The sequence below is a fragment of the Galleria mellonella genome, unplaced genomic scaffold (assembly GCF_026898425.1).
Source record: "Galleria mellonella isolate WM207_F2 unplaced genomic scaffold, CSIRO_AGI_GalMel_v1 utg21, whole genome shotgun sequence".
Classification (NCBI taxonomy): domain Eukaryota; kingdom Metazoa; phylum Arthropoda; class Insecta; order Lepidoptera; family Pyralidae; genus Galleria; species Galleria mellonella.
Window position 1 is genome coordinate 930321 of NW_026442037.1, and position 23998 is coordinate 954318.

General features: G+C 32.0%; 1 long non-coding RNA gene across 2 annotated transcripts in view; it reads left to right on the forward strand.

Moving 5' to 3' along the window:
* LOC128200563 (uncharacterized) overlaps window positions 1-23998 on the forward strand; it is a 99986-nt gene that overhangs the window by 48569 nt on the left and 27419 nt on the right. For both annotated transcript variants that reach the window (XR_008252772.1, XR_008252773.1), the window contains exon 3: window positions 20409-20532. This is a non-coding gene — a long non-coding RNA (uncharacterized LOC128200563). The remainder of the gene's footprint in view (window positions 1-20408; window positions 20533-23998) is intronic.

Sequence of the window (23998 nt, forward strand, 5' to 3'; positions counted from 1 at the left end):
GCCTATGGGGGATAGGCTGCCATAAAGAACGGTCCTGAGCCACCTGCAACCACTGACTCTCTGCAGTGCATTTCAGGTCGTCACTCCATCTAGTGGGGGGTCGTCCTACACTGCGTTTGCCCGTACGCGGTCGCCACTTAGGAACCTTTCTTTAAATTAAATTAATACCTATCTAATTTCAAAATGGATCAATTATTTACACGCCATTTCAAAGGCAGAATGTATAAGTGTAGTTCATCACTTTTATATGAAAATTACCTACATTCTTGCAAAATAGATAAATGTAATTTAATTTCAAGGTCAGACACTATGCTGCCTTAAATATTGTAAGTTTACCTATATCTGGAAATTTATTGGTAAGACGGTTTTTTATTTAATTTTAAAACCCTTATTTTTTAAACACAATATTAACTTTATCAAACTTCAAAGAAAGCAGTATTGAAATATTATATTGTAATTAGCTGCTATATTCTTAATATATATAATATATAAAATCAAGTGTATTGTAAAATAATAATATTACACGAAATAGTATTTATTTTGTGTAAAAATATTTAAGAGTCGTGAATACAATTTGCCATAAGTATTGATTTATGTACCTCGATAAACAAAAAAGTAAAAATAAATAAATAAATAAATAAATAAAAGTAACTACTAGGTACCTACTTTTATATATACAATGTTTAAGTTGCTTATGAAATTCAATAATGCCTGTGGCGTTGTAAGTTTCATAAGATTTGGTGAAATAAATGAGGTATATATTTTTTTACAAAATGTATACATATCATAGAATCATATATATATCATAGAATATAGGTAGACTTTGTACAAAAGTCGATTGCTTGGGTACCTCTGTCCCATTCGTGTTTCAACCGTAAAGCAGTTGTGCTTTACGGTTGAAACACGTACGTATGGCGTAACATAACAAATATGGCGTGAATTACCTAGGTACAGAAGAATAATATCTGAGTCCTCAGGAATGGCAACGCATGGGGGGTATCATGGGCGGAGAACTCTGTTATGTCCATGGTACTGCTCATGTCTATAGGCGACGGTTACCATTTTCCATCAGGTGGGCCGTCGGCTTGTTTGCCAATATTAAGTTGTATAAAAAAAATGTCTCGTTACAAATGCTTTGCTACCAATTATTTTTAATTTATACATATTTAACAATAGACTTACAATATGATTTCATTATCAAAATTTTTGAAAATGACCATCATTTCAATTAATACATATATACCTATTAATTTATAAGCAATATTTAGAAATATATATTTATATTAATAAGAAAAAAAAATAGTTCCTAATTTAAATAAAAAAAAATTAATAAAAAATTGCGCATTTGTTTCGTTTATAAAATATATTTGCCAAAATTCGGTCAACCAAAGTGACATTTAACTGACAAAAATTTGACTTATTTATGACACTTAATGTCTTTAATTCAAAATCATTAAACTCTTTGACACTTAGAATCTTAATAATTAAAAATATATAATAAATTATATATAATTTATACGCTTAAAATTATTTGTGCAGAACACAGACTGTGCTAGTACCCCAACTTGACTGTGTAGTGGACAAGAATGCAAACGCAGCACCAACGACCCTTTGCGGCCAGCTCTCCCTAACTGTGGGCAGTCGTCCCTCCCTTGTTTGTTATAACAAAAAACATTACATCCACCCTTTAAACGCATTACGAATTTAACCTTATCTTGTATACATTACGGCACTATTTACCATGAGACGGTTTGTTGTGGGCAGTGAAATGTTAGGGGGACGGCCGATCGACCCATGGCTACTATGATTGTGTAGTTTTGATTTTTTGTTTTTGTACAAAAAAAAATATTTGTTATATTATGTAACAAGCTATATTTTTATAGGCACTTTTGTCATTAACAATAATTAATACAGTAATAATGTTACTAATTAATTATTAAAATAATTAATTAGTTATACACTTTGTAATGCTAATCTACTATTATCTAATTAAAACTACGCATAATACATTACTATTATTAATTACCCCCCTCCCCCCTTATGGAGAGGCCTATGTTCAGTATTATGTTAAATTATAACTTTATTATTATTATTGTAATTATTAAGCCGCTTGCCAAACTTGGCAATTACTAGCAAATCAATATCTACCATGATAGGATTGTATAGTTCAAATAGTAATAACATTCTTGTATTTTGCAACACAACATAGTAATCTAAGTAAGATATTTTTTTTATACATCTTAGAATGGCAAACAAGCTGACGGCCCACCTGATGGAAAGTTGTAACCGTCGCCTATAGACATGAGCAGTACCATGGACATAACAGAGTAGTATATTTTATTAAAAACTGTATAAATTGTTACAAAAAAAAAAATAAACTGCAGTACGATTGGAGTGATTAATCGCAGCGTGTATGGCTGGCGTGTGTTATAACAAATCTGGTTTGAAATCATTACAGTTTTGCACTTTTTTATATTTTGAAACTATATTTTACCCGCGACTTTGATCGAATATAATAGGTCAAGATGGTTTCCAGGGGGAACCACGAGGAGGTCGACCTGACAGGGTATATTCCTAGCAATCTCATACTACTACTACTACGGGCTACTAATCCTCATTACTAATCCCTTCTCCCGCCATATGTATAGGTAGTATATATTGGTTGGTAGATTGGAGGTAATAAACAAACAAACAAACTCACTATCACGTTTTATAATATTAGTAAAGTTTGACTCACCTAATAATATCTTAAGTCGTTCTCAAATTTTTTATAAAACGAAAGTCACTCAACTCGTACGCGGCACGTTGCGTTTCGCCAAATTACGTTTACATGAGTTTCGGAATTGCTTTGTATTTTGCCCCTTTTTACCCCTTTTTTCCGACATGACACCACCAGTGTTTACACACGTAGCCCTCGTGAAGAAATACCTCCCATGTGTAGATGTTAACTTAGCTACAGTTGGGCTATGCCACAAGTGACGGGTTGTTAGCGATTAGGCAAAAAAAAACGTGTATTGTTATATTACAGTCTTGCAAATAGTTATTTAAAATAATGAAATGAATACATATAAAAATACGCATTAGTTTTTATAATTTTATTTAATATAGAAATTATAATTATAATTTATATTTTTTATATTTTAATATTAATCGTTTATTTTGGAGTCGAGATAAATATTTTTAAATGTTAATAATAAAAAAAAGTTTAAAAAACCTGCACTATATTTCCTATAATATTGCAATCACTACATAAAAACTACTGGGATTTTTATATATTTAAATAAAGGTTGTCTGTAAGAGATTGCCCTAGCGATAGGACCGTCTTTTGTACCTTTATGTGTATATTTCAAACTGTATTTATGTTATTGTATTTTACTTGAATTATTCACTTGTCATTGTATATTTTTATTTATGGTGCAATATAGAGTTAAATAAATAAATATATATATATATTTTAATTATTTATTACTTTCTTATTTAATATTTTATTTCCTATACTTATTGAACGTATTTATTATTAAATCTTATTAATTTGTTTAAAATCTATTAAGCAAAAAGTTTATGTAGAAATCTACTTAGATAAATATCCAATTGGAACAATTACGTTAGTATGAACAAAAATTGTTTAAATCAGAATTGTTTCAATTGTAGCCAATGAATGCCATATTATTTTATTACATTATATAAATATTATTTTATTATTATATATATTATTTTATTCTTATTTTCATTCTATGTTAAAATATTATGATTATTAAGAGGTTGTCACTCTTTCATGTCAGGAGTATTAGATTGTTTTTGATAACATAAAAGACTATTTAAATGAATGTGAACGTAATTAAAATTTAATTATATTACTATTATTATTTAGTATTTTAATTATTATTAGTAGTAGTCCTAGACTAGGAATTATAGAAATAAACTTTTGTATTTTTACTATTTTAGATATTAATAGGGTTAAAAAATTTACCGAATAATGAGTTGCACTAGAAATTTGGCATTTAATTTATATTTTCCTTCCAATGTTTTCAAATATATTTTGCATATTTAAATCCAAATTTATACTGACAGGTTTATAAGAATCATGTCTCATTTTAAACATAAGAATTGAGAATAATACCTACCTATTGTGTATAGAGAAATATAAAATTTATAAAATATATAATTTTCAAAAATATTGAAAATTATTGGATTATTTTCGAAAATTCCGCGTTACTACATTTTGGTATAAATGCTCTTAATTTTTAAATATTATATAATAGTTTATTTTATCGCTACCGCTAGTGATTTAGGCGGTCCTAGCGTCCGTGACAGCGTGACGCGGGTCCAGCCCCGGTCCGAAATAGATATTTTCGCCGGCTGTCACGTTATTTGTGGCATTTCCAAACGAGTTACACGACGTTAGTTTAGCTTTTACGTGAAATAACTTTATGTGGGTACTGCGGCAAAAAGTAGCGAGCGTTGTGCCCTTTTTCGTATTAAGTTTAAGTAGTTTTTTATTAGTCTACTATAAACATTAATGTGTGATAATAATTTTAATTTATATTCTGTCTACTACATTGTATTATCGATTAAAAACTATCCCCTGGCGTAAGTTTTTTTTTTTTTCGTCGCCTCTTTTTCTTGTTAGACTAACACACTTTTAAAATGATTAATTTCACAGTATAAGTACTGTTGCCTCCAGTAATATGGTTATAACCATTTCAATCAATCAATTATATCAATCAAATCAATTATATCTACTACAGTTTGTTTTCGAAATATTACATTATGGGAATTCAACTTTATGACACACAAAATCTTATTAGAAAAAGTAGTCTTACAACGTACAGCGCCCTCTTGTATCGGATAGCACGTAACATTACAGAATTTTGTTTACATGATATGCCATAGAGGGAGCTACTGTAAATTAGCCAAAGGCGTTACTCTTAATTATAATGGAAATAATTTAATGTAAATGTAGTAAGAATTAATATAATTTTCAAGAAGTTTTGTTGAAATATATCGTGAAAAATTCATAATTATTCGCATTTTATTATTAAAGATTTCTTGATAAAATATTTTTTTAGTAAATACTGCTTGTGTGTAGTTACATATTGTAGCTTCTTGATATAATAAATGCAATAATTTAGAACGATAGATAGATGAATGGATTTTTGTTTGTTACACATACAAGCAAAAACTATTGAATGGATTTGAATTAAATTTGGTACACGGACAGGTTACATCCTAACTTATTATATTAGGATTATTAAAGCACTGATTCACCCAGGCAAAGCCGCGAGATATAAATAATAATACAATTTTATTAATATTAAATTAATGTATGGTTGAAAAATACATTAAATAAATTTAAATTAAATTTTTACAACCAACCTTCAAAATAAAGTATTTAATTTTTACATTTTTGTTAGTGTAGTGGTTTAACAACTTTCCGATCCGAGCTGTGGGTTCGAATCCAGCAAAATATAAATATTAATGTTTTCTATCATCAACATTATATCAACCGTTACCTGTCCACTATTGAATACAGGACTCCCCCAAAGGGGAGGTTTTGCCAATTTTTGGCAACCAAAAACAAAATTAAAAATTCGCTTGGTAGGAGAGTTGGTATCCGCAGTTAGGCTTTTGGTGATGATTTAAGAGGGACACTGCTGCTGAGGGACACCCACAGGAAAGGAAGGCAGCCCATTCTATGCCGGGACCATACGTCGACGGTGTTTTCTATATACAATATATATGTATTAAAATATTAAATTGTTTAGTACCATTAGTGCAAGCTCTGCTTAATTTTGAAATAGATGGCGCTATGCAATATCTCCAGTAATATTTATTTATTATATTACAAATTTATTTATTTATTTATTTAACTCTTAATTGCACCATGAATAAAAATATACAATGACAAGTAAAAATAATTCAGGCGAAATACAGTTACATAAATACAGACTGAAATATACACATAAAGGTACAAAAGGCGGTCTTATCGCTAGGGCAATTTCTTACAGACAAATTAATAAATTAAATTAAAAAAGTAATAAATTAATAAAATAAATATTACATAAAACAGCATTAAATTTGCACTTCAATAACTGCTCTGCATAACATTCGATATTAGAAACATCAAAAGAACAACGGTTATAAATTTAAAGTAACAAATTGGCAGCCTTAATGTAACATTGCAAGGATTGTTTAATAGTTATAACAAATACCCACAACTCACTTGCATTTCAAATTGTTTTGTTGTAAATTCCAAAATCACAGCTCCAAACCTACTTTTGATAAGAGGAACTAAACTTTAAAATAATTACATTGAATCTCTTAAGAGGTCTATCGGAGTTGCCGCAGCGAAAGTTGGCAGCGAGGGGAATGAAAAATGCAGGGAAGTTCTCACTGAGAATGAAAGTGAAAGACGGAAGTCCGTAACAGTTTTAAACTTGTAACTTTTAACCCGGTTTTAAAAAGGTTTTGGTTTGTTGGTACGCCGCGTTTTGTGGTAGTTCGTAACTTTATATTACTTACTAAAATACTAATATTTTATTAAGATATTTATATTAAAAACGTAGAGCATTTATAGAATCATTTAGATTAATCGCTAAATGTCTAAAAACGTCTCTTAAAACCTTTGACAATCTTTTGCTTGACTTTGATTTTTTTTAACGAAACAACGAGATATTTCGATGTTGTTGCAATTATAATTAGAATATTTTAAAATACATGTATATTTAATCATTGTAAAATTGCGGAAGTCTATATATGATATGTGATATAATTGCAAAATAAATACAAAATGGCGTTGTTTTTGGCAAAATCATCATTATCATATCAGCTTTTAACTGTCCACTGCTGAACATAAACTTCCCTCTTGGAAGGTTTTGCCAGTAGTTGCCACACTTGGCAGGCGGATTGGTAACCGTAGTGAGGCTTAGGAGATGTTTTAAGAAAGACGCTGCTGCCCATTCCTCGCTCTCCCTTAGTCGCTGCTTACAATACCCACGGTAAAGGTAGGGACAGCCCATAGCCAGGGCACACACGGCGACCTAGCAGAACAAGGTTATTTATTTATAAAGTTAATTATTTTTTATATAAATAGATAGATAGATAGATATATCGTTTATTTGTTTGTTACTAATCACACACAACATGTTCATAAGAATAGATAATACATAAAACAACATAAGATTTATAAAATTGTGTTATTATGTGTGATCTGCAGCAATACAAAAAGGTCGAAGCTCAGCGTGGAACATTGTTCAAGGAACAAAACACTGATTTTCAGCTTTAACCCATTTGAGGGTACGTGAAAATAATAATTAAAATAAATATAAAATAAAAAGAGCAATATTTTTGGTGATTGTCTGTGCGGTGTGTGTATAATAAAAATAATGTAAATAGTTCAGAGTATAATTTGTAAAATAAAATTTATATTACTTCTATATAGATGTACATATGTACTAAAATCACATCTAATTCTGTTCACGTGTTTACGCCTTTGTGAAACGTGAGTAACATATGGAGTCATATTTATGTTTATGCGTACAGTGCAGTAAGAAAATTGTTTGTTTATTAAAAAGTTTAATACCTAATTGTTAATTTAGCACTGCTCTTACTAGGTTAATGTATCGCCTCAATCATTTTTATCTAAATTTCCTATATTTGTATTTAGTATGGTATATAAGATCATTTTTATTTGTTAATATAACTCAATTGAGAGTCAGTCACAAGTCACTGGAAATATATTTTTCTACCAACCTCGTCGTCCCAGTCCAACCCGCAACAAACACATTTATTTAAGTATGTATTAGTAACTTAAAGTATACATTTATATATTCACATTATTGTACGTATGCATATATGTATTTAAAAAAAGAACAGAGAACGTGCCTCCAGTCAAACTGTTTAAATTACTCCTCTCCATTCAAAGGTTGCCTGGTAGAGATCGCTCTTAGCGATAAGGCCGCCCATTGTTTTATTACTGTAATATTTTCTTGCAATTGTTAGTGTTTATAATAAGTTTGCTATTGTAATCTTATGGAGGAAACAATAAAGGGTATCTATTTATCTATTTAAATAGCCATAGGTCTAAACAAAGTTACACTTTTATAATATTTACTTTTAATTTATTATTTATTAGAGGACTAGCTGATGGGGTAAATATTAATTTACCACCTATTGCTATGACCTATAAGGTCTATTACTTTTTACCACTACAAAAACCACAGATAATATAATTCTATACTAAATAATTACTATCCTGTCTTTCAATTCGGAGGCGATAATACGCACACAAAATTGTATTAAATTGGTTAAGCGGTTTTGAGGGGAAAGGGATTGTTAGTAATGGCCTCTAACAGTCACATAACTAGCAATATGTCCTATCAGGTCGACCTTTACGCGGTTCCCCCTGGAGACCATGGTAGTTAATTCTTGTTAAATTCGCCACAGTGGGCCAACTTGACCTGCTTTCATCTTTACCTGCTTTCTCTTACTGTTGCCTCGCCAGTATACACCATTAGCAAATGCGGAGTTATTTATTCCATAAACACCCGTCAAAAAAGACAAGAATGACATCAAAAAACAATGAACATCGTATACGACATTTTTATATTTTTTTTCATAATTTTTAAACAAGTAACAATTATTCCTTATGTATAAATAATAGTTATGTCAAATCTTGTATACCTATACAAGAACCTTGAAATATTATTTTTAAAACTTATATTCCATTTTTAACTTTTTTTTTATACAACTTAGAATGGCAAACAAGCTGACGGCCCACCAGATGGAAAGTGGTAACCGTCGCCTATAGACATGAGCAGTACCATGGGCATAACAGAGTATACTATTTCGCCCATGATACCCCCCATGCGTTGTCATCCCTGAGGACTCAGGTGTTATTCCCCTGTACCCAGTAAATTCACGAATTTACTGGGTACATTCTGTTTTTAAATATATTTAAATAAATAATAATTGTTAGGCAAGAATAAAAGAACGATGTCACAATAATGTTAATAAATATAAATAAATATTCGTTGAAATAGCAATAAAAATATTTTAATCTAATATTGTTCAAGTGTAGGTAAGGTAGGCAAACTAACCCCTCCAATCACTCCCTCAACCTGACCTGAGTTGGATTTACTCATTTCCGAACAAAAATCCGTTTATCGGCTCCAGTTAAAATGGGCGGTTCGGGCCGCCGCCATATCCGTTAGTCCGATTGCTTGATGATTGATCAACCGCCCTGTGATTGATCAACTGATTGGGTAACGTGTGAGTGATTGAGTGAATCCCCGTGTTAGAGAATAAGCTTAGGGTTGAGCCTTTGTTTTTAGGATTCGATATATTTATACACTTGTTAGAAGAAAGTGAATATAGATAAATTATTTTGTTGAATGTTAGTCATTTTATATTCTATTCTTACAGGTAGATGACAAGATAAATTAGTATTTTATACTAGCTAAAATAGGTTTTTTTTTTTTTTATATTTTGGGTTACCTTATTGTATTTTAAATAGCATATTTAAAACTTAAAATCGAAAAAGGAATGTTGCGTTGGTTTGGCCATTTGGAGAGAACGGATGAAAGAAGAATTACGAAAGAGATTTATCGAGCAAGAATGAATGGAAATGTCGGTAGGGGCCGCCCTAGACGGACGTATATTGACTAAATAGGCGACGTGCTGAAGAAGGGCCAAATTAAAAGTATCCGTAACCGGAAAGCGAAAGAGGTTTGTTTGAATCGAAGCATTTGGCGTTCCATTGTTTCTGCCTACCCTAATGGGAGACAGGCGTGACAGATATGTGTGTATGTATGTAATTATCTAATCTCTTACTGGAAGTGAAATTTTGGATTTAGATGACAAAAAAGTATTTGAAAACCTCAAAACCAAAAATTATTCGAAATTTTCAGTGTTAGATTTATGTGCAATTTGTTCCATGGTATTATATTATATTCATGGTTAAACATGGTACTTTATATCTCAATAAGAGCACGAATATTTATTTATTTATACTTTATTGATCGCATAAAAAAAAATTTGGTATAAAAGGCGGCCTTTACCAGAGGGAGACTTTGCACAAAAGTCGTTTGTTTGGGTACCTCTGTCCCATTCGTATTTCTACCGTGAAGCACTTGTGTTTTCATGGCTGTGTTTCGGTTTGAAGAAAGGGATATGGTGTGAATTTACTGGGTACAGAGGAATAACACCCGAGTCCTCAGGAATTGCAACGCATGGAGGGTATCATGGGCGAAACAGTATACTCTGTTATGTTCATGGTACTGCTCATGTCTATAGACGACGGTTACTACTTCCCATCAGGTGGGCCGTCAGCTTGTTTGCCATTCTAAGTTGTATAAAAAAAAAAAAACTTAGTGAATGCTATATAATATAGAATTCTCTTCTAATACAATACTGATATTTATATGTTTAAAAACAAACCACCTAATGAATTTTATTTTGGACACGGCCTGTTGAACAGTACAATCACTTTCCCCTGACTTCCTATACTTGTCTATATATATTATAGAAGTAATATATCACATAAAGTTATTATAGACCGTTCGTCGTCATTGTTTTGTGGCAACCCTATTGAAACAACAACAATATGACATCCCAGGACCGAATATCATTATCGCATTGAAGTGACATCCATGACTACCTGTTTAGTTCTAAAGAACCTTAGGTTGACTACACACGGCGCGATGCGACGTCGCAATGTAATATTTACGATTAAAGTTGCTAAAAATTTTTTTTTATGGTTGAAAATGGAATGGTAACCCCGCCTGCGCTAACGGGATACGCTGGCGAAGCACCAGTAAAGGGTGATAGATGAGAATGAAAACAGGTCAGCCCATCATGATGAATTCATCAGGAATTAACCATGATAGTTTCCAGGGGGAACCGCGAGGAGGTCGACCTGGTTGGGTATATTGCTAGCAATGGGATTCTCAGTCTCCATTACTAACAATCCCTTTCCCCTCTCCTAAAAATATTATATTTCGTATATGGGTATACAAGTTTTTATCCACGACTTTGACGACGATCCTGTTATTGTTATGAATGTAATGATGGATAAATGTTTGTTACTCTTTCATGCAAAAACTACTGAACGGGTTTAAATTAATTTTGATACACGGGTAAGTTATATCCTAACTTAGTACATAGGATGCTTTATGCATTGATCCACGTGAGCAAAGCCGCAGGATACAACTAGTAAGTAATATTAATTATGATTAAATGGTGTCTGCGTCCTACCAAAAATATGTACAAAATTTCATGACGTTCAGTTCAATTGTTATTAAGGCACCAAATATAGAAAAATATATTAAAAAACTCATTGGCGTGAATTTACTGGGTACAGAGGAATAACACCTGAGTCCTCAGGAATGGCAACGCATGGGAGGTATCATGGGTGAAACAGTATACTCTGTTATGTCCATGGTACTGCTCATGTCTATAGGCGACAGTTACCACTTTCCACCAGGCGGACCGTCAGCTTGTTTGCCATTCTAAGTAGCATAAAAATAATTTCACATTAATAATATAAGTATTAATATAATATTAGCGGCAATAGCCCAAAATTTAATTATTATTTGTAACTAATAGCTGCTTAACTAAATATTACGCAATCAAAGTCATATGAAAGAAAAAAACAAAAAATATTTATTTGGCACATACAAATAACAGTTACAAAAAAAAACATAAATAGTCATAAATTTTAATAAAACATTAAGGAAAAAAATAATCCGATAATTCTATTAATATAATAAATGCGTAAATTTGTAAGTATGAATGGATGTATTATTTATTTATTTATAGCAGCCTTTCCCAAAGTGAGCGATAACGGTAAGAGACCCAGAAAAAAAGGGGGGCGTTGTAGAGGCTTGGGGAATGATTTGTAATTTGTAGTAATAGTGGTTTTCAAGTAGGTGAAAAAATGGGGGCGCTAAAAAATAATTTATTCTCAAAGTGGGCAATAGACAAAATAAGTTTGAGAACTCGTGCTTTATAGGATCACCAACATAAGATACAGCGAAGCATTTCAATACAATACACTAGTGAATTAGAGTTAACTGTCTTAGATTTAGAGGCAACCATATCATTTCAGTGATTACCTGTTCATTGCTAAATATAAGCTTCTCCCATAATCTGCCATAAGGAACTGTCCTGAGCCGCCTGCATCTACTGACACCCTGCAATGCATTTGAAGTCGTCACTCCATCTAGTGGCGGGGTTCGTTACTCTACACTGTGGTATGAAAATTTTTAATAAAGTCTATGTTTTGATCTCTATCGTTGTTTATTTGTGTTATTGTATATAATCTATAAGTATGTATGTATATTTATGTATGTATATTAATATATGTGTGTATGTTTTATGATATATATTTGTATATTTATGTATTATTTGTTTAATGTATTCATGTATGTATATTTATTTAATCATAATATGAAGTAGTTCTCCATTGTATGTGATATGATACTTAAATATAATAACCGCATAATAAAATTTCTGTTTTGCCAAAGGTTAACTGCGAGAGAATGCTATATAATATTAAGTCCGCCTTTTGTACCAGACATTTTTTTGTAATGTGGTTAATAAAGAATAAATAAATAAATATGTTAAAATATTTATTTACTGTTTATGATTATATTTATATAATTTTTGAAAGCAAATAAACGAAAAGAAAACCTGTTATTACTTATATTGGAGCTATCTTCTGTCTCGTTCTCTGTGAAATTTCCAGAAACCCTCTCATAGTGGACACCTACGTGTAAAAGGAACCAGTATTTATAATTTCAAGTTACCCACGCAGCAGTCTCTAAATTTGTTTGTGTTCGTAATTTTCTTTTTGACCTTGATCTTAGTACAAATAACTTCGAAGTAATTATATAATGTCATCCAATTCAATGATAGAAAAGAACATAGAATATGTTTTACCCTATTGAGTCAATACGTTTCTGTTACGTGGATGAAGCCGCGAGTAAAAACTAATAACATACCACCAACCACCGTTGGTTAATATGGTTGGTTATAATTTTTATTTTTATACAACTTAGAATGGCAAACAAGCTGACGGCCCACCTGATGGAAAGTGGTAACCGTCGCCTATAGACATGAGCAGTACCATGGACATAACAGTACACACACATACTGTTTCGCCCATGATACCCCCCATGCGTCGCCATTCCTGAGGACTCTGGTGTTATTTCTCTGTACCCTGTAAATTCACGCCATATCCCATCCTTCAAACCGAAACACAGCCATGCAATCACAACTGCTTCACGGTAGAAAGACGAATGGGACAAAGGTACCCAAGCAAACGACTTTTGTACAAAGTCTCCCTCTGGTAAGCTACCAACAGATAAAAATCATACACACTTTTATATTTCTATAATTAGTAATATTATTTTAAAAAGAACAAAGTTCACGTCTCCCCTTTTAAAGAGAGGAGATGGCAAACTAAGCCCCGGCAGAAGCACAGTCGGCCGGGGTTCAGGGCCCCAGGGAGAGAAACTGACGTACTATGCGGGCAGTATCTAAGAGCAACGCTTTCTGCATCTTTCCCGGGAGTGAGCCGCCTCGGAATCCCAACCAAATTTATATTATACGGTATAATTACTATACTTTTTGATTTATGCATTTAGGTCAAAAATAGTCTAGTAATTTGTTGCTATTCTTAAAGGCTGCTACTATTACAACACTTTTTACTTTGTAGTATTATGTTAACAATTTATATACTAGTTATTTAGTTTAATTAATAAATATATAGAAATATAAAAAGTAATATTATTGTAACAAAGTAATGAAACACTTAGATATTATTACATTTGCCAGTATTATCTCAGATGGTATGACCTTGACCGAATTATGGATGTCAAGGTGATGGTCCGATTCTATGATTCCCTAAAATCAAGAGTTTGCTGGTAGAGCATGTCTATAGCATTAAACTTTTTATACAAAGTTTTATTGGTAAATAAATTTTAAATACATATTTAATAAATTTTGGGACTTTTAAGTATTTATTTTTTTCACATATATTATTTAGTCAAGGTTATACAATATACATTACGAGGTCATTAAAAGGTTTTGCTGAAAACTCATATTCTACCTTACGCTACAGATTTTTTTTTATACAACTTAGAATGGCAAACAAGCTGACGGCCCACCTGATGTAAAGTGGTAACCGTCGCCTATAGACATGAGCAGTAACATGGACATAACAGAGTATACTGTTTCGCCCATGATACTCCTCATGCGTTCCATTCTTGCATACTCAGATGTTATTCCTCTGTACCCTGTAAATTCACTGCCATATCCCACCCTTCAAACCAAAACACAGCAATGAAAACAACTGTTTCACGGTAGAAATACGGATGAGGCAGAGGTGCCCAAGCAAAGTTTTTTGTACAAAGTTTACCTATGGTAAAACTTCTTTTATGGGAAAGGTTTATGTCCAGCAGTGGACAGTTAAAGGCCGATGTAATAATATCATAATCCGACTAATATCAGTGATATCGAAATGGGCAATTAGATTTTTCTTTCACCAAGAATATTCAAAGAAGCTCAATATATTGTATGTTAATTAATATACCTGTTGCCGTCACCGATTCTCTTTATATTTTTATTTTACACATTTTGTTCTATGTGCCATGTAAAAAACAAAAAAATACAAAAAGATGAAAACTAAACGTAGTTTAATTCTTACATAATAGGTACGTTTCTTAAAACTAGTGTTAATATTCATTAATAGGATCTCAAAAATAATATTTATTGCTAAATTTTTTTTAATACCAATAATGTATTTAAATTCTCGAAAAAACAGAACAATCTATATCTGTACAAACACTACATAGAACAATGTATGTAGGTACATGCCTATTATTATGTGGTGTCATTGATAATTTTTTTTTAGAAAAAACAATGGTTTTTTGGACCCATTTAATAAATAGTAACACTAGTTTTAACGAATGGGTTACGTAATTTAATATACCGTGTATATGAGAAGATATAATTGACAACCGATGGAGAAGAATTTTGAGTAGCGACCCCGTACGGGCAAATACGGTGTAGGACGATCCCCTACTAAATGGAGTCACAATCTCAAATACACTGCAGAAAGTCAGTGGATGCAGGTGGCTCAGGACCGTTCCTTGTGACAGTCTATGAGGGTGGTATATGTTCAGCAGTGACAGATAACGGCTGAGATGATGATGATGATGATGATGATGATGATGATATCAGAATATCGGCTCGGTACCTATATCACTTATGTCTACTAATAACTTCGAACCCACCCTGTATACAAGGCGACTATGTCTCGACACAGTCTGAATATTTCTTTGTACGTACTCTGTAACTTAAGCTCTCATTATTCCTGCTACCTCATGTGTAAATATCTGAATATATTTATGTTATTTTTTGTTGCGTATAGGTGTTTTAGTAACTACGACTCGACACGGTATCGTATGGTTTTACCGTCACGACTTACGTCACGATTTTTAATATTAATACAGGGAAAGTTAAAATCTCTCCATACATTTGCTTTTGATCTTGTATTATATTGTATCTTGTAAACAGTTAGGTGTACAATTTTATTCTGTTCTGATCTGTTCTGTTCTGATCTGTCTTATTCTATTCTATTATCAGTAACAGATCACTGGCATATGTGGAAAACGAAATAATTCGAAAAGAAGGAAGAAATATTTATTTAATTAAAAAAATAACAAAAAAAAATGTTAACAATATAAATAAAAAAAGAAAGGCAATAAAATAGTACTACTTAGCTATACGCTATGTCTTTTATAACATGACGTTGATTTTCATTTACTTTTTGTATTTAGATTTTTGTTTTTGCTTTATAACTTACTAATACTATAAACGTGAAGGTGAGTTTGTTTATAAGAAAATCATATTTAAAAATTTACCGGCATATATTATAAGAAAATCATATTTAATAATTTACTGGAATATATTACATGAAAATTATATTTAAAAATTTACTGGAATATATAACATGAAAATTATATTTAAAAATTTACTGGAATATATTACATGAAAATTATATTTAAAAATTTACTGGAATATATTACATGAAAATTATATTTAAAAATTTACTGGAATATATTACATGAAAATTATATTTAAAAATTTACTGGAATATATTACATGAAAATTATATTTAAAAATTTACTGGAATATATTACATGAAAATTATATTTAAAAATTTACTGGAATATATTACATGAAAATTATATTTAAAAATTTACTGGAATATATTACATGAAAATTATATTTAAAAATTTACTGGAATATATTACATGAAAATTATATTTAAAAATTTACTGGAATATATTATATGAAAATTATATTTAAAAATTTACTGGAATATATTATATGAAAATTATATTTAAAAATTTACTGGAATATATTATATGAAAATTATATAATATTTAAAAATTTACTGGAATATATTATATGAAAATCATATTTAAAAATTTACTGGAATATATTATATGAAAATTATATTTAAAAATTTACTGGAATATATTATATGAAAATTATATTAAAAAATTTACTGGAATATATTATATGAAAATTATATTTAAAAATTTACTGGAATATATTATATGAAAATTATATTTAAAAATTTACTGGAATATATTATATGAAAATCATATTTAAAAATTTACTGGAATATATTATATGAAAATTATATTTAAAAATTTACTGGAATATATTATATGAAAATTATATTTAAAAATTTACTGGAATATATTATATGAAAATTATATTTAAAAATTTACTGGAATATATTATATGAAAATCATATTTAAAAATTTACTGGAATATATTATATGAAAATCATATTTAAAAATTTACTGGAATATATTATATGAAAATTATATTTATAATTTACTGGAATATATTATGAAAATTTTAAAGATGGCGGGATTTGAACCCGCACCTTTTACGCTGTATCAAGGTCAGTACTATTGACAGTAGAGCTTCAGTTTCAACTGCCCGCTTTGAAAGTTTTTAAACACATAATAGTTACTGAAATATGATTATCATATGTAATTTTATAATATTTTTATAATAATTTCCAATTGGTTTTTTATTATCAAATCATGAATAATTAAGATTGTGTTCCACGGAAAAAAAACCGCCTTAAATTTTGGTAAAACCCGTTATTTTGATGTAAAATCTAAATTGCTGAATCGATTTTATTAAAATTTTTACCAACCAATCAAATTTATCCTTTCAGATAAAAGAGATTTTTTTCAAATTGATTTACAACTGACGGAGGTATAAGATAACAAACATAAAAAATGCTACCGAATTCAGAATCTCTTTCTTTTTGAAGTCGGTTAATAAATGTTTTCAATTACCATTTTATTTTTGCTTTTGCCGTGAGGTCCCGGCGTAGAATGGGACATTTCTTCCTTTCTCATGGCCGATGTATGAGCAGCATACGTTCCTCCTAAAACATGAAAGCCAAACAGCAGTTGCCAATCCGGCTGCCAAGCATGGCAACTACTGACAAAACTCCACAATAGGGGGAGGCCTATGTCCAGCAGTGGATAATTAACGGCTGATACAATAATAATAATAAACCCAGAGATATTTGTCTTACAAGTACAAATTGTTATTGCAATTTGTAGCTACCCTTATATGGTCACCCATCCAAATAATAACCGACCCCTACGCTGCTTAACCTCTTTGATTGACACCAAACGAGGAGTGTTAATTAGAAGTATGAAGTACATACATGCATATATATACTTTTAAATATTACATAAAAACAGAGAAGAGTCCAACACGCAGGACATAATAGCCCCATTCTATTACTATTAGTCAGCAGGGGTAAACGTGGGTGGGCACATGTGAGACAAATATATGTAGTCGTGAGGCGCGTGAAAGGAATGAAAGATTATAATTAACGGACACCAGAATGGCGTCACATTCCGTGCTAGTAAAAATAATGGGTGCCCTGTTCTCGAGATGAAAGTTTTGAAAAGTATTAAGTTTTTTCTTCATGTAATCTTTTTCTTTATACCACTCAGGTGGCAAACAAATATATGGCCCACCTGATGGTAAGCGATGACCGTTGTCTATGAACGCCTGCAATACCATGGGTATTACGCGCGCATTGCCGACCCTGAAGAAACCTCTTTACCTCCCTTTTGAAGAATCTCAAGTTTGAATCCCAGTCCAAGTCTCTCAAAATATTTATTTATTTATCCTTTATTGTACAATAAAACTGTATAAGTGGAGAACTTAATGCGATATGGCATTTTCAGCAGCTACTCATTAGGTAAAAAGAGAAAGCGTATGACGGGTAGATGTGAAAAATATGTTACATAATTATAGTGACATACTAAAATAATTATACATAACACATAAAAAATACACATATAGTACATATACATTACTTTTAATATATATTATATATATAAGCATTATGAGATTGAGTCATTTGTAGCTAGAAATTTGCACTAGTTTAACGTGTGTACTGACTTTGGGATATAAAATTATAAATAAACATTATTAGACCGATTAAATAAATACTGAAAATTTTGTGCAATTCTGTTAAATTGCCAATGTTTTAAATTATATTTTTAGTAAAAACATTTATAGCCAAAATAATAATCTAACAGAAATAGAATTTCAAATATATCGCTTTTAAGCGACTTGAAAAAGGACGAGTCTCGATTCGTCTGTATTTTGTGTGTAAGTTACACAAAATCGTTGCTAATTCTAAACGAATTCAATTAATTAATTTTACAATTAAAAACACCAGAAGGAAACTTTGTACAAACGTCGTTTGCTTGGGTACCTTTGTTCCATTCGTGTTTCAACTGCAAAGCAGTGTTTGCATGTCTGTGTTCCGGTTTGAAGGGTGGAATATGGCAGTGAATTTATAGGGTACAGAGGAATAACATCTGAATCCTCAGGAATAGCAACGCATGGGGGATATCATGTGCGAAGTATACTTTGTTATGTTTGGTACTACTCATGTCTATAGGTGACGGTTACCACTTTCCATCAGGTGGGCCAGGTCAGCTTGTTTGCCAATCTAAGTTGCATAAAAAAATACAATCGATACGATTCACTTCTAGTGGTTGCTGAATTAGTTTCACAATTCCATATAATTTTGTCAGATTTAAAGCTACTGTTTCTTTTGTGAAACAAGATCTTGCACTATCAAATAGAATTAAGATTAAGATCGATTTAATAATATTATATGTTCAAGATTGTCAAAATATTGAGAGATGAGCCACACACATCTTTGTTTGTTACTTTAGTACATTGTCAATATTAAAAAATATATCTTCTTATTTACTCACCCCTTTTCCACTAAAATCAGGACGTAAACAACATTAGGTAGAATAGTAGAGGAATAATTCCATAGGTATGGTCCATTGCATATTAAAGAAAAAAAAAAACTAATTACCTACTATATTTCTGGAATTGCCAAAATATCGGAAAATATTTATTTAAAGTTATAAAATTTTCAATACTGATAAGTGAATAACTGAAAGAGTACATTGTAAATAAACTGTCTTATATGTCTTCTCCTTCCCCTCCCCCCCTTCTTTCTAAAAACAAATCGTAAACAACATTAGATAATACAGTAAGTACCTATAAAAAAAACCTAATGTCTAATCTATTTTTAAAACTGTGTTTTTTTGTTATTCAAATGTTTTTTATAACGAATAAAGAAAATTATGTGTAAACATATATTTTTATATACTCCCCCCCCTAAAATCAGGTCGTAAACAACATTAGGTAGTAAGTACAGTGGGGGGGGGGGGGATGATTCCACACGCACGTCCCTTTACATATTAATCATGCGAGCGCGACGTCGCTCGTTAATCATTGTGGGCCGCGGCCCGCAATCACTGGGCTGGGGCTTTTTGTTAATTAATCTGAAATGTATCGAAGCCGGGGTTATGTTTTTATTCTGTGTACATAGACCTACTCGTTAGTTATGTAAACTGTGACATGTGGATATTATTGAATCGAATTTGAAGGAAGATCGATTCTGAACACCAGAATTTTTCTAACTCAAATCGTAGTGAATCGCTGTCTGCAGTGATTGAGCTGTGGCTTTTTGTTAATTAATCTAAAATGTATCGAAGCATATATATTTATTATATGTGCATAGACTACTATATAACATTATAAGTTAGTTATGTAAAATATTCTAAAATAGGGGGTTTAAAATTAAATCGAATCGTAGGATCGAATCTCAATATAAATTACTGAAATTTTCAACTTAAAAATTGTTTACCCGGTTAAGAAAATATTTTTATTACGTGTAACTGTAATAACTGTAAAAAATCCACTAAGACCGAATACCAGACGTCCATGAGTGCATTTCTAATTTGTACATACCTTTGTAGGTGGCGTGGTGGTAGCGGGAGCGTCGGGTGCACGGGCGCGCCATAGCCAAGTTCCCCCCAGAATTCTGGCGTCGCATTCCGCTTGGTCATTCCACGAGTCATAATTCCACGAGCATATGTACCGGTACGGGAAAGTAATTGTTTTTGTGTTTGCACAAGAATTTGCATATGTGTAAATTCTCCTTTTCATCTTTCATAATTCATAATATTGTATTTTTTCTTTTTAGTTTTTGAATATTTAATAAGTTTAAGAACTGAGGAGAAGTTTGCGTGTATTAGCAATGTACTTGTCTCCAACTATGTGCAAATATAGTTGGATATTGAGTAAGTTGTTTGACTCGCGATTTGCAGGCATAATCCCTCTTATACTATTATAAAAATTTTGGGTTTGATTTTTTGTTCAACATTGTTCAATTTATTTTACCAAGTGTCTGATTATAATGAGGTAGTTATATACATAGCTCTCAACAGAAGTACCAGCGCCTGATATAGTTTGGAGGATTTGCTAGTTAAAATGGTAATGTGTGGGTCATATGGCTCGAATAATTGAAAACCTATTGAATGAATTTTTTTTTTATACAACTTAGAATGGCAAACAAGCTGACGGCCCACCTGATTTAAAGTGGTAACCGTCGCCTATAGACATGAGCAGTACCATGAACATAACAGAGTATATTGTTTCGCCCATGATACCCCCCATGCGTTGCCATTCCTGAGGACTCAGGTGTTATTCCTCTGTACCCAGTAAATTCACACCATATCCCACCCTTCAAACCGAAACACAGCCATGCTAATACAGCTGCTTCAAGGTTGAAACACGAATGGGACAGAGGTACCCAAGCAATCGACTTTTGTACAAAGTCTCCCTCTGGTAAAGTTCTCGAGAAGAGATTTATATACATTTCTTTTTGTGATAGAACGTAATGGAATGGTAACCTGCCTACACTAACGGTGTACACTAGTGTGGCATTAGAGAGGATGAACAAAGTTCGTGACGAATTCATCAGGATTTCACCACAATGATTTCTAGAAGGGAACCGCGAGGAGGTCAACCTGATATGTTTGAGTATATTGCTAACAGTAGGGATGTAGAAACTCATTATTACCAATCTTTTTCTCTATAATCCATGTAGGTAAATGTAGAGTAGAATGACTTTTCACTAGATGGAACAATGAACTCAACTTATCATGTTAAAAGATTCGGTGGATATATGACTCAGGGCCGTTCCTATTAGCATATTTACACAGAAGAAAAAATTCTTATTAGAACTCACGATATAAGGAATCTCTATTTAAAATTTCATATTTCTAAAGGCAACAGATTCGTCTATGCTTTGATAATGTCAGTTAGTCAGTCAGTTTATTGTTTTAAATATATACATATTATGTGCATAGATTCCTCCACATCCATAAATTTTTTCATACACATTTTTTTCGTCGGTTACAGGTATTCTTAATTTGGCCCTTCCCAGCACGTCGCCTATTTGGTCGACATACATTCTTCTAAGGCAGCCCTTGCCGACATCTCCATTCATTCGTGCTCGATAAATCTCTTGCATAATTCTTCTTTCCTGAAATGGCTAAACCAACGCAATATTTCTTTATTTATTTCTGCCTCTCTATCGTCTTTCAGTCCACACTAAATTATTTCTCTACTAGTCTCCCACTTAGAATAGAGTGTATAACATTACTCCTATCTAATATTACACTAATAAATAACCTAATGTCATCATGATCATAATTAATATAAATTTTAATAAACGTAAGTTCTACCACAGACCCTACATACGTCGTGGTTCCACACAAGTTATCTTACACTATGCTTTCTGATTCGCCGTATCCACTCTGGAATATATGCACTTAATTCTATGGTAGATTGTTTTATACCACTAAGAATATGACTAGTTCTCTTTCTTTCTTTCTTTCTATTGCCATTTCAGTTTGCAAACCAGTGAACTATATCAGTAACTTCGGTCCTCATATTTATTTGTTTTGAACTCGATTCCTCAGAGATTTCCAAGCAAGCTCTTTCCTAAGCTCACTGAGCGACTTTTAATTGGTGGACTAGCCTTATTGTTTTTAATAAACGCTTACTATAAGACTAGTCCACGAGCTAAAATCTTATCTATCATAGCCTGTGGAGTATTGATGCTCAATATTTGAAACAGTCACGAGTTCTTTTTATAATTTCAATATTACCCTGAAGAAGATAGGTATGATTATCCCTTTCTTTTTATACTTTTTTTTTTTTTTTTTTTATACCACTGTGGTGGCAAACAAGCATACGGCCCACCTGATGGTAAGCGGTTACCGTAGCCTATGAACGCCTGCAATACCAGAGGTATTACGCGCGCGTTGCCGACCCTGAAGAAACCTCTTTACCCCCCTTTTGAAGAACCCCATGCTGTAGTCTCTCGGGAAAACCTCGGCAGGGAGCTCATTCCATAACCTGAGTGTTCGTGGGAGAAAGCATCTCTGAAACCGCGTTGTACGCGACCATTTAGGCTGTAAGGTATGAGGGTGAACTCCCTGCCGATGGCGAGCCGTACGATGATAGAAAGTGGCCGTAGGCATCATATTGAATAATTCCTCTGAGCACAATCCGTTGTATAAGCGGTAGAACACGCAGAGTGAAGCAAAATCTCTCCTAAGACTTAAGGGTTCAATACCGCTTGCAAGCATGGAATAGAATTATAATAATAGATTTTGTAATAGAAGCCCACAATAGGTCACGTATCTTGGCAAGAGATTCTCTTTCCAAGTTTACTTTATTTCCTTTGCTATCTCTTATAATATCCTGGAGTTGAAAACAATTGATATATTTAAATAAGTCGCCCACAATAGGTCACGTATCTTTGCAAGAGATTCTCTTTCCAAGTTTACTTTATTTCCTTTACTATCTCTTATAATATTCTGGAGTTGAAAACAATTGATATATTTAATATCGTATTCTCACTACATGGAAATAAAAGAAAAAACATAAGGATAACGGTTTCTGGGAAATATTTGGTTATTGATAACTACCTGTATTAATTACTAATCTTATAAATGTGGCTCATGACCGTTCTTTATGGCACTCTATGGGGGAGGCTTATGTCCAACAGTGGACGGATAATGGCTGAAATGATGATGATTATAAATGTGAAAGTAAGTTTGTCTGTTAACTTATAGCGCTTTAACGACAACCAATTATTATGAAATATGGAATACCCGCACTATATAGGATAATGAAGGACATTTTTTTTATTTATACAACTTAGAATGGCAAACAAGCTGACAGCCCACCTGATGGAAAGTGGTAACCCTCACCTATAGACATGAGCAGTACTATGGACATAACAGAGTATACTGTTTCGCCCATGATACTCCTTATGCGTTGCCATTCCTGAGGACTCAGGTGTTATTTCTCTGTACCCTGTAAATTCACTGCCATATCCACCCTTCAAACTGAAACACAGTTATGCAAACACAACTGCTTCACGGTGGAAACACGAATCGGACAGAGGTACCCAAGCAAATGACTTTTATACAAAGTCTCTCTCTGGTAAAATGGATTTTTATTCTAATCGGTGAACATGTTATGGTTATTC